Consider the following 13155-nt stretch of genomic DNA (forward strand, 5'->3'; position numbering starts at 1 on the left):
CTGGTGGGGTTACTAGGGGGTGGGCACCAGGGCGCTGTGTGAAGCTGATGGGACCCTGACCAGATGCCCTGCTGTAATTGCCTGTTTCAATGTCTGCATCCCCTCTAGACTGTTATTTGCTGGAGGGCAGGGACCGTTTCTCTCTTGATCATCTTTGAATTCCCCAATGACTGGCACATAGTTGGCATATTTGTGGAATGAATGATTCACTTCGGCAGCCGTTTCCCTGTGTGAAAGTCACTTTTTGTGTAATGAAAGCAAGTTCTTTCTGCATCTAGAAATCTTCAGCCTCCTCCTGTCTTGATCTTAAAGAAGTCTTGTCTTATTTTTGCCCTTTGGAAATATTTGATGCTTACAGGATAATCAGGGCCATTTACTGAAGGGCCACCATACACCGGACACATAACTAAGGGCTTCATGAATATCTTATTAAATCCTCACGTCAGCCCTGGGAGGTGCCTGATTTTTGATTCATTTCATTGGTGCAATAGCCATCACTCAGAGAGGTGGTTCCCTACCCCAAGTCTCATAGCCAGTTAGGTGGCTGCTGGGTCCAGTTGGAAACCTAGGTCTCTGGTTGTTAAGCTGAAGCCCTTAACCACCTATGCTTTACCACTTCACAAACCCTATGCCTGCGGGGCTTCAGAATAGATTTTCAAGGGCAGATGTGCTCCCTAACTAATTAGATCTAGTGACCCTAGAAAAAATAGGGATTTGATTTGTGAATGAATCATCAGAAGACTTATATTCTTAAGCCAAACAATAGCCCACTTGCTTTATAAAATCTTTGTTTAGCACCCATTATGGGGAAGACCCCTCCAAGTTGTCCCAGGCTGATCTTTGGTACTCTCTGGGGACTGGTCAGTGTGTCTGGGTTCACACACTGGGATAAGAAAAACACAAAAGGAGACTGGTTTGTATTTTCTTTGTGAATTAGACTTGAACTATGAGATCTTTTTTTTCTCTACTTTCTTTTCTTTTATTTTTTCTTTTTTTCCTCAGTTTGACCTATTGCCTTAGCAATGTGTGGACCAGCCCTGGCCATACCCTGCCATGAGCTTGGTATTCAAGATCTAAACACAATGGGGGTGACTTAAGGACAGAGCTTCAGCTTTGCTTCTGACTCGCCTTGGTTTTGTGGGTTTAAGTTAATGTTATTTGAAAGTTTTTGTATGTGTGTGGTTGAATATATACTATAACTTGTTCTTTTGTGACAACAAGATTTATACTGGCGGTGTCTCTCATACCACTGGAAACTGGAAGGAAACCTACAATGTGAGCCTCTGAGAGTTTTAAAAAGACAGCAGCCATTATTGAGCCAAGGTGGCTTCAAGCTGCCCTTGAGCCTAGTGACAAGCTGTATTCCATCCCTGTTCTCATGTGCAGGAAGCAGGCAAAGAGTCTGTCAGATATTTAATACATCACATGTGCATTTAGAAAATGAATTCTCTGCCTTCTTCTTAATTAAGATTCTTCAGTGAGTAGGACTTCGGGAGGGGGGAGAAAATGATCTTATGGAATTGTATTAAATACCAATTTACTTCCCAAGTTTCTAACTGATTTTTTAACTTAAAATGACTTGGCTTGAAAGGCGAAGAGTTTGAACAAAGTATAGAGGCTGGCATTCCATTTTGTATATCATTTTGGCTCCTGTGAACTGCTCCTGGTAAAAATGAGCCTGTGAGATGTAGTTGTTTTATGCAAGGGCTAACAATACTAGTCTTTTATAAATCATAAATCCTCTTAACCTCAAACAATTTGGAGCCACCAACTGTAATCTATAAGGTTTCAACTCACAGGGATTTTATTACTTCTTGGTGCCTCTCAGGCCATTAGGCAAATATTTATATGAAGTTCTCAGCTATTAAGAGATTAAAAATTTATTTTGTGTGCAATGGAAGCTTCTGGACCATACCTTCTTGGTTAAATTTTTTTGATATAGGTGTTATGCTTTTTCTTTTGTTGAAAACTTTGTATAATTTTGACAGCCATTTGAGTTAATTTCTTTTGGACATAATTTGCCCTAGATAAATCCTAGATAGGTTTTTATTTTGACAGGAGGAATGGTAAGGTGAACAAACTGTCTTTCTGGGATTCTTTTTTCTGCACTGTAAGTTTATTTTCTTGAAAATAATTGGGAGTCAATGACCATTAAAACCAGAAACTTTGCAGCAATTAGGATCCTTTAGCACCAGCAATAGCCAGCAACTCAAGAAAATTTGAGAAGAAAGGAATTCAATAGAAGGATATAGAGCACTTATAATAGAAAAGAGAAAGCTAAAGAATTGGACTCACAGGGCAAGGAATGTAGGCAAGCCTAGGGGCTGGGCACCAGGAACCACTGAACAGTCCCAACAGGATGCTACTGTAGAAGGAAAAAGGCAGTGATTGACAGCTGTTTAGCTCCCACTTTACTCCTCTAATCAAGATCCACAGCAGCCCTAGAAGGTGGTCTGATAGGCATAGCTTGGTCACTCCATTCTATCTTTTCTTGAGGGAAGGGGAGGGTGGTTTGTTCAGATACCTCCAAATTCCCAATAATCCATATAATAGGTTCTTTTTATGAAAGCAAATGGAACACTGTTAAGAAGAACTGGATGCTGGGCAGCCCCAAACAAATGCTCATTCATTGCTTAATATCACCCTCAGGAAACTAAGTAAAAAAATTCCATATTCTTCTCAGATCTATCGCAAAGATTCTAAGAGTTTTCAATAAGTTTCTTTACAAATTGATTTTTACCTCAGTGAGAGGAATCTGATCATCTTAGATTCAACTCAATGAAACGACTGTGAAATTCTTTGGCCTGAAAATGGAGAACAATGCCCTTGATTCAATACCCCACGGTAAGTTGGGCAGTTTAGAAGAGTGGCTTGGGTTTTCCTTCAAGATCTAATGAAGGGTAATAATGGAGAGCTGAGCTCCATGCTTTTATATGGTTTGCTTATTATGAGCTATTTAACTTTTACAGCTTTATTAAATGTTTTATGGAAAGGTTTATTTCATGTTTTATTACAGCTTTGTAGGATGGCCACATTTGGCCTAGAAGCCTGACAGATGAGCACAAATGTTTTGCAAAATATTGCTGGTAAGTAGTTTCTGGATAAATTCATGTTTCATTTTGACATTTCCTGGGGGTGGGGTGGGAGTGGTTCTCTTTAGTAAAGCACAGCAGACCTGAATGATTATGAAGAGAGGGAGTAGAGTGGAGAGAAGAGAAGAAGGAACATGCACAACATTTTTTTTTTTTTAAGATGGAAAAAAAGGAACAATTTTTTTTTTTTTACTTCTCCTTTGGATGAAAGTGAGCATTTGAATAGGAATCCCCTATCCTCAATACATATAACTAACAAATATTTTTGATTAAATTAAAGATATTTTACAGTGTAACAAGACAACACTATGAAGTTAAAATAAAAACTGCCATTACTAGATCGTCCTAGGCCTTATTCTGAGCACTTTACATGTAATATCTCATCTAACCTTTATAATAAGACTACTATTATTTGAGTACTGATACTAACTACATTTTTTAAATGGGGAAACTGAAACTTAAATGTTTCCCAAGCATCTGACTCTATGCCCAATGCCTTTCTCCCTCTATCATACAGGTTCCTGTGCCTGGTGGTTGGATGTGTAGGTGATTTAAGTCATCAACTGCTCTTTCAGACATCTTTTTCTTATTTTTCTACACTGACAACTATTGAAGAGTATTTTTTAAGTTTATAGTCACACTAGCTATTTGTTGGCATACTCAGATTGCCTTACAAATACTCTATGTACCCGTGTCTTGTTTCAGATCATTGTAGTCTTATAATAGAATTCTTATCTCCAGATTCTTGGTTCCTGGTTTCCATCTTTCTTGGGAAATCAAGGCTCCTTCACCCCGGCCCAAATTTACATAGTTAAGTTGAACTTCTCTCTGCAAATCAAAAAATTCTTTGTTTCAGATATTTGGAAATCAAAGCCTCATGCAAAGGATTCCTGAATCCTTAACCAACTTTTATCAAGAATCCAATTTTTTTTCTTCTAGTCTTATTAATGTTGTATGAGGAATTCAGCTGAAATTTCATTTCTTTGTACAAATACACCATACATACGTCTTACACAGTTTGCCTTTGTGTAAGGTCTCATGTGTTTGGAGTATAGCATAACATTAGTCCTAACATTAATTGAGAGCTTACTGTGTGTCAGAAACTGGGCCAGGCACTTTGTATATATCATTACATTTCATTTAATCCTCACTATAACACAAAGTGTTGAGTACTATCGTCTCCTTTTGGCACAAGGAAGCGAACGCTCAGAAAGTTTAAAAGGCACCCAGATCTGGATTTCAAGTATAGGTCATCCTTGTCTCCTGTGTCCACTACTCCATGTGGAATTCATCTGGGGTGAAAGAGGACCCTGGGAATGCCTCAGCTCAGTTCAATGGGGAAACTTTCCAAAGTATTGTGACATCTGAGTGGGAGAGACAGTGGGAGAGACATTTGTGGATAAATGCCTTCCATTCGGATGATTTCCCGACCTTTGATTTATTGATAGGGAAATCTTCCATCCTACATTTCTGTTGTGCTGCCCTATTCTCCCGCCTCCAGAGTCTGAAAATCCTCCCTCAGTGATCTCAGCCTCTAGTGTTAAATTCAAATAATAATGTACTAGGTTCATTCAGGACCTTAAATTTGACATGACTCTTGATTGTTCTAAAACTTGGCATTTTGTGTGAGATCAGCAGTATGTACATGTTTAATTGAAAGAGGGTGGGCTAGCGCATGTGCAGAAGGAGAGACATTATCTAAAAGGGCGAGTGTATGTATGTCTTATGGGTCTTATGTTTTTCTGTTGAAGTAGGGGAGTATAATCAAGAGCCGTGTGTGTATGTGTGTAAATAATGTTTATGTGTAGAAGCGGTGATTATGACGCATCATGTGCATAGTTTCGTGTGCCCTGTGTGTGTGTGCAAACACAGAAGTAGACCTGGATATTAGGGAAATGTATGGGTGGAAGGAGAGAAATACCCCAATCCCAGGCTGAAAGTTCATTTGAGGGAAATGTGCACATTGAAAGAGCTTAAAATACATCTCTTAAAAGATAAGTAGTTTAAATTTATCTGAGACTAACAGTATATGATTTCCTAGTTAATTTAGAAATACACATCCCACTAACCTTAAGCTACTCTGAATAAAACACACCTGGACCTTTGGATACTCCCTTATGGAGTCAGGACAAGATGGACTGCATCTTTGTCGGGACTGCCATGGAGACACTTCTGGTTCTGTCTAGACAGAGCTAATTACTTTTATTTATCTGCCCTGTTTCCTGCAGAATCCATAAACTCTCTAGTAATTGTGAAACCTTTTCATTATACCAAGACATAGGTTAACTAGGAGAATGGATAGAGCAAAGAATCAAGAATAAGATCTGTCACTGTCTTTGCATAAACTGGGAAAAGTCACCTAGTGTCAATGGATCTCAAACTTCTCATCTGCTAAATAGAGAAAAGAATATTTGTCCAATCTACTTTAAAAGGACACCATGTGAAGCAAGTGAAAGAGTATGAAATCTTCTGACTCTCATACACATTATAAACCAACATGCTGTATATTGTTATTGGTAGTGTTGTCAACCAGGGACTAAGCTGTAGAATGCATACATTATTTGGGTTTCCCTCTGAACTGAATGAATTGAAATTAAATGAAATAAGCATTTCAGCAAAGGAGCTGAGGGATTTATATTTGAGTGCTACTTTCATTACCTTTGGGCAGAGTGATCGTTGGGCATATCATTTTACCTCTTGAGCCTTAGAAATGCCATATCTGTGAAATAGGTTAATATAATACTTACTCTAATTAACTCACAGGGTTGTTTTAAGAATTACATGGGATATGAGAGTACTTCATAACCTTCCAAATGTTGTTCAAATAAAGAAGGGATTTATTAGTATTTCCCTTGTGAGCTACTTGAATGATCTATTTTTCTCTTGGTTCATGTGACAAAAGGAAACATTGAAGGGCTTTGTCAATAAGTACACATTTTACTTACCTCCCTGTCTCTGAGGACATAATTAAAAGTGGCTCATGATCAAAGATCAGATGTGTTATTGTGAATTAAAGTGAAGAGGCTCTATAACTACCAATTCTTCATGAAAATTAATTGATTATGAAAAGCTGGACAGTTGGCTAGTCAATTCATATTTAAATAATGACTACGGGTTATGTTTATCAACCTGAGTGTTTTTGCTTCTATTTCTATGATTTTCATGTCTAGACAATTAATTGATTGTTCATCAAATGTTTAATGGAGTTCTTACCTGATTCCAGAAAGAAATTAGATATACAGAGATGAGACATATGTGGTCTCTATATCCAAAAAGCTCTCAGTTTTGTTAGGAAAGAGTTAAGTTTTTAAAAAGCGTTTGTGACAAGATGCATTAATAGAAGCATATACAGAGAGAACTGGAAGTCCAACTCTGTCCAGGTGTTAAAGACAGTTGCCCCAGATGTTATAGTTATGACAGAGCTGAGGGTGACAGGCTTAGTGAGTGTTTACCATACAGACAGTTAGGAGAGGGGAGAAAGATTCCAGGCAGAGAGCATGACACACATAAGACAGATGTGGAAGTGTAAGTGAGCATTGGACATAATGAGACTGCAAGTATGATGCTACTCTCAGGAGGCATGTGAAGATACATCGGAAACTCTTTCTTCCTAAGGGTGAGATAAGAAAGGATCAGTATTCTAAGGAGTTAGAATTTCAGACTAAGAAACCTGAAATCTTTCTTGTATCTAGGGACACATTTAGGGATTATAGGCAGGTAAATGACATGATAAAATTTGCATTTTGGAAATTCAAACCATTGTCAAACATCCGCTATACAGTGTGTGCAAAGCTCTGAAAGGTTAGAGATAAACTATCTTAAAGATCTTGATCTTCTGGAATTTGTAATAAAGTACATGCTGTGAACTCTAGTTTTTCTTTTTGTCCTTGATTGGTTTAGAGAAATTCACCTCTTGGTTATTAGGGCAACGTCAGATGGCAGCCTGGTAGATGATGGCATTTGGGTAAGAACTTTGTTATATCAACTAGACCTCCACTTGTAGTATTTTGATGAGGAGTCTCTTCATGGTTGGGACAAGTGAAGCTATGATTAGCAAATATTATCATGGATCCCTCTTCCTTTCAGAAGAAGAAAAGAGAAACCTCTGAGAAGTATGAAAATATTCTCCATTAAAGAGAAATCCTCCAGGCCTATGAAAACTTATGGTGGAAAAAGAGGGGGAACTTCTGAGGGATGGAAATGCAAATGACTTTTTGATGGGAATTAGAAGGATTTCTAATAAGATTAAAATAGACAACAGGCTTATTTATTTTATTATTTACTTATTTGGTACCCAGGATTGAACCTAGGGGCGCTGAACCACTGAGCTATATTCCTAGCTCTTTTAAAAAGTCCTTATTTAGAGTCAAGGTCTCATTAAGTTACCTAGGGCCTCATTAAATTGTTGAGGCTGGCTTGGCATTTTTGATCCTCCTACCTCAGCCTCTGGAGCCATTGGGATTACAGGCATGTGCCCTTGTCTGGCCTAGACAACAAGTTTTTTAAAGATAAAAATAAGGAATGATGAGAAGAGAACATCCTGAAATGAAAATAGAATAAAATGTGAAGATAATAGTAGAAGAGAAAAAGAAACCGTGTGAGAGAGGATCTCAGTGTCAAGTTGCATTTTCAGAATTCTAAGGATGGGGAAAGGACCTGTGATTTGTCATGCTCACAGTGGATTGAATCTGAGATGGAAACATGACCAAAACTCTGCCAATCTGTTTATTCCTTGTGCAAAATGGAAGTAGAGACAGAAGAATGCTCTGTAGGCTGGGCAGTGCAGAAAGAAAGAGGGCGCATCAAAATGCCTCAGATACCATTTTAGTTCCTGTCCATGGAGAAACAGAGATCTGGATTGCAGAGAGAAATGGATTAAGAAGATGAATAAAGAAAAGCAGAGACAAGAAACCATGGAGTTTGGAGAGAGACAAGCAGAGAGAAAAAGCAGCTATCTTGGTCCCTGACAACTTTCCAGTTCCTCATTCCAGTCTCCCAGGAGGCTTCCCTAGACTTCCTGACTTTGAGTTCTCTGAATTACACTTGTATTATTTTAAAGACGTTCCCCTTCTAAGGCTTACCCTAATTTGAATGGGATACTATTATTTGCAACCAAATGGTCCTTGACCAAAAAAAAAAAAAGACTTGCAAAAATACTAAAAGCAAAACAAAACCAAAAACCCAGTAGCAGTGTAGACTTCTGTTTTGAGATTGGAGAACAACTTCTTCTGTGGCACTTCTTGATTTCCCACAAAAATACATATAAATTAAAAGATTGGGGAAAATTCACAATAACATTGAAAATTGAGGCTGGTAGTCAACCTGATTCTAGAATCAAGAGAGTTGATTTTTCAGTATTTATTTGGCTTAACCTCTAAATGGTATTTGTCCCTGTGGGATATTTTTTTTCCTTGAAGCATTTTCTTTGCTCCCATGACTATATCTTTTTTTTTTTTTTTTTTTTTTTTTTTTTTTAGTTCTCATTCCTCTCTAGCTTTGTTTTTGTCTGTTTTCCTTGTTCCTCCTATCACCCTTGAAATAGTTTCTTAGCATTTTTCCTGGTCCACCTTCACTCTCACTCTACTTAGGCAGTCCCATTTATGCCCATATTGTTATCGTATGCTGACATATTAAAATCTATGTGCTCAGTCCATAGCTTCTCAATGCATACATATCTTTCTGTGAGAAATTTCTACTGGAATGTTACACATTAGCACATACAAACTAAGGTCCTTCTCTTTCTAGTCGAATCTCTTCCTCTTTCAAAACACAACAATAACAAAAACACCTCCATTTATCCAGTCACTGAAACTACAAACCTGTAAATTATTCTAGAATGTTCCTTTTCCCTTCTCCTTAATATCTAATCAGTTGCCAAGTCTAGTTGTAAAAACTATAGGAAAAAATTCCTTGAACCTCCACTGATGGTTGATTTGTTGCCAGGAAACTCGAAGATTCATGTCCCATATCTCCCACCTCTGGTGCTATGCTGACAGGTTCATACCCCTCTGGTACCAAACACCTGTGTCCTGGCCTCAATGTGTAAGTATGTATGTTTGTGTGATAGGAGGCAGATGCTAAAAGAAAAAAACTCAGATAAAGTAGATGGTGGGAATTGAGATTTTTATTTATTTATATGTTTTGCAGTGCTGGGAACTAAACACAGGGTCTTAAATGTGCTAGCTAGGCAAGGACCTTACCACTGAACTATACCTCCAACATGGAACCGAGTTTTGAATAAATACCAAAAGTTCAGAATAGCAGAGAATAAGATGATGAATCTAGGAAAGGAGATGTGTTAAGTTAAACTGTGATAGAGTCCAGCAATTGATAGGAATGAGACACATTGACACACCCTCACTTCTACCCTCCCTTTACCCAGTTTTATCCTGAAAGGAGATTTTTTTCCCCCATAACATAGCATAGTACTAGTCTAACCCACACACTTTCTCAGTAGACAAACTCTGAACAAAACATTTTCCAGGCTTAAGAATGATTAAAGTCGGCATAAAAAACACTATGAGGCTTATAAGAGAAAAGAGATAGATATTGAAAGATTCAAAGGAAGAACTTATTTCTGAAACTGATCTAATGTCACCTATTAGGGTACAGACAAAGATAGTGTAAAAAAGGCAGCCCAATAAAATGTTTTAATGGAAGTCTATTTTTTCATATCATTGTTCAGAGGCACAGTGATCCAAGTGTAAGGGACATGGTTCTATTCTATCTTGTTATCTTGCAGTAACTCACAGCAATGCTGCTCAAGTGTGGTCCAGATAAGTGCTGGTCTTGTGACCACTTGTCACCAGTCAGTGATGGGAGAGATGGGAAAAGAGAGGAGAGATGGGGAAAAAAGAGCATTTATCTTACCTCATTGTGCACCAATGCAGTGTAGAGCTAAGTGACTTACCACTAACCATGACAATATGTGGGTGGACCACACATTGAACAGGCATTGCCTAGTGGGCCATCCCCAACATTAAATTGATTAACATAAGAACAACACAAAGTCCTTCAGAAGAGCAGGCAGAAGTCTAAATGCATTAATATGGAGTTAGTAATATAGATTGAATATAACAGGATATGATACAGCATTTGAAAAAACAAGAGGATTTTTCTTTTCTTTTGGAAAAAGGGAAAAAATGCTTATTGCTTTGCTAGCAAAGAAGAAACACAGGGGACTCCTGTCCCAGAGATTGTGAATCTGTGCATCAGAGAAACAGGGGGCTTTTAAAGAGATGATTCAAAGGCTACATTCCATAGGTTCTCTGTTGGAGGAGTAATTCACTTGTGAATCTGGGTGATAGTCATTTCTGAGATCTTCTGGTGCCATCCCCAAAGTCTATATTACTTCATTCCTATGGTGGGTGTGTACTCAGGGACAGATAAATCTGCTAAAATGGGAAAGAAAGGTGATCCTGTTTCCTCTGAAATTAAGGAGTGGGGGATTAGGGAGAGAGGAAGAGAAAGAAAAATGTCCATTTAAAAAATAAATAGCAGTGGCAGAGCAGCAAGCGCTATATTGAAAGCACAAAGGAGAAAATTTCCCCACTGTTAATTTCTATGTTCCATTTCTATGGAAAAGTGGGCAACAACATATCTAAGCTGCTGAAAGAGGGCAAAATTGGGAGGAGTAACCCAAAGTCCTTGTTTTCTATCAGATGGGGCATGAATAGTTAAGGGTACTCAGCATCAGAGCAATTTAGATGTCCACAGTGACAGATGACAGGTGGCTGGACAAGGCATACATAGGGCAGGGATCAAGGAAATAATGAGATAAAGATATTAAAACTAAAACTCAACAATGACCTTGAAATCTACATTCGAGGCAGTGGAAAGCATAATCTAGTACACCAAGACCAGTAGATGGTAGAAAAGATAAATCTGATGGAGAATACAAAGAAAACAAATCAGAGATGTATAAAAGTAGAGAAGATGACAGATGTGAAGTTCAAAAACAGAAGAAGAACAAATAAAAGCAAGGATATTCTCTTGGAAAAGAAAACAGCACCAATAGAATGGCTTTATTAATTTAAAACATAAATAAAAACAATCTTAACTGAGATGAATTAAGAGACATTAAGGACACACTCCATTTCAGGAGAAAATCAGTGACAAGAGAATTAAACTTGTATTCATTTGGGCACAATTTCTTTCCTAGAAAAATAAAGAAGGTTCATTTAGAATTCAGGCAATAAAAGCAAATCTAGGAAAAATCTATGGTTGTTCTATTTTATAGCAACATATTCAATCTTTACAGTTTTGAGGTTTGAGAGAGGAAAAAAGTAACTATGAACCAAGTTCATATACAAGCAAGTTATACTTCTTTATATATGAAAGTACTAAAATATCAAAGTAACTTGTCCTATAAATATATTTTCATGCTTCTTATATGACAGTCATTTTAGAATGCTAAATAAGGTAGCTACATGCAATCAAAAAATATATATATTAGAGAAAATAATTATCTTTTTGAAAAAATTGTATTTGAAATAATTCTCTAACCTATTACAAAAAGAAACAAAAAGAATAACTAAGCAGGTAAATATATAAACAGTGTAAACATAAGAATTAAATAGGAATTAAAGCCAATGATCATAGATTACAGAGCAGATTATATTATAATAAATCCTTTTATAGAATTTAATATAAATTTTTATTTTAAAAAAATTGAAATGTAAAATGAAGAGTATTATAAATAATTTGTATTTCAAATCCAAGATCATATCAACAAAAACCAGGAAATAAGGGAAGGGTGTGAAAAAATTAGAGGATTAAAATGATATGTTCTGATTCCTAATCAAAGAAAGAAATAACTGGAAGTTAAAAACTAGTTTTAAAAAACTTACAAGAAGCAATTTACATAATTAATAAGAAATCTTCAAAATAAGATAGTACAGAAAGACAAGTCACATATATTAATTTTAATTAAAATCATCCATGGACAAATTTGTCTTATTAAAAGATATTCTCAATCTAGATTTTTAAAAATATCTAATTTTATCTGATAAAATATCTGATTTTTTTATAAGAGACATATTTAACACAACCTGAAAGTTTAAAAGCAGAATTATGAGCAGTGATGTTAAAAATTTAATGAGAAGGAAAGAAGGCATTTTAATGTTAATATCAAATAAAATTTAAGGAAAAACATTATGTATGGTGAATTATTTTTGACATACAATAGAGATATAGCTTTTGTGAACCTTGTCTCACTAAATGTTGAACTAGAGAAGGCAAAGACAATTAGAAGTACAAATAAAATTGAACAAGCACATACTAAGTGCTTTTCTTCTGAGCCCAAAAACTATTTAAAAAAAAAAAAGAGCTAGAGTTAGATATTGAAGTAACCAAAAAAAATTATATTTAAGCTAAGAAAGGGGCTGGGAATGTAGCTCAGGGGTAGAGTGGAGAATCAGCCTGCAAGAAGCCTTGGTTTCAATCCTTAACACAATAAACAAACAACAGGGAAGAAGATTTTTCTTGAATCAGAGCCCAATCCATAGAAGCAAAAAGAGAATGGAGGTACCAGAAACAAGTTAGGGATGTTTTTATAATAAACCTCTTACTGCCAAGGACCTAATCTAGAAAAACACAAGTCATGAGGAAGACACTACAACTTAGCACACAGTGGTGAGAATTCTGTTGCAAAAAATGAACTCACAACACAACATTACCAAGCCCCATGAGAAATGACTGCATTGCCACAAGTCTCAACAGTTTTAACAAATAAAAATGCTCTCATCTTAGGAAATGGTATTAGTGAACCAGACAAAAAAGAACTTTAGATAAAACTTTAAGATCCTTAAACAGATAAAGGAAGAAATCTTGAAATAAATACAGGAGTTTATAAAACAGGGATGATTTAAACAAACAACAATAGTGAGCTCATTGAGATTTGAAGGAAATTACACGTGTATGTAGGTATGTAAAGATACCTGTACATATGTGTTTGTATGTAAAATTGATTAGCTACAAGAAATAGAGTTGAAGAACAAATTAATGAGTTAAAAATTTTAACAGAGAATTTCTTTTCAAAACAGAGCATAAAATAAAAAGGAGA

The sequence above is a fragment of the Callospermophilus lateralis genome, chromosome 4, assembly GCF_048772815.1.
Source record: "Callospermophilus lateralis isolate mCalLat2 chromosome 4, mCalLat2.hap1, whole genome shotgun sequence".
In the NCBI taxonomy this organism is placed as follows: domain Eukaryota; kingdom Metazoa; phylum Chordata; class Mammalia; order Rodentia; family Sciuridae; genus Callospermophilus; species Callospermophilus lateralis.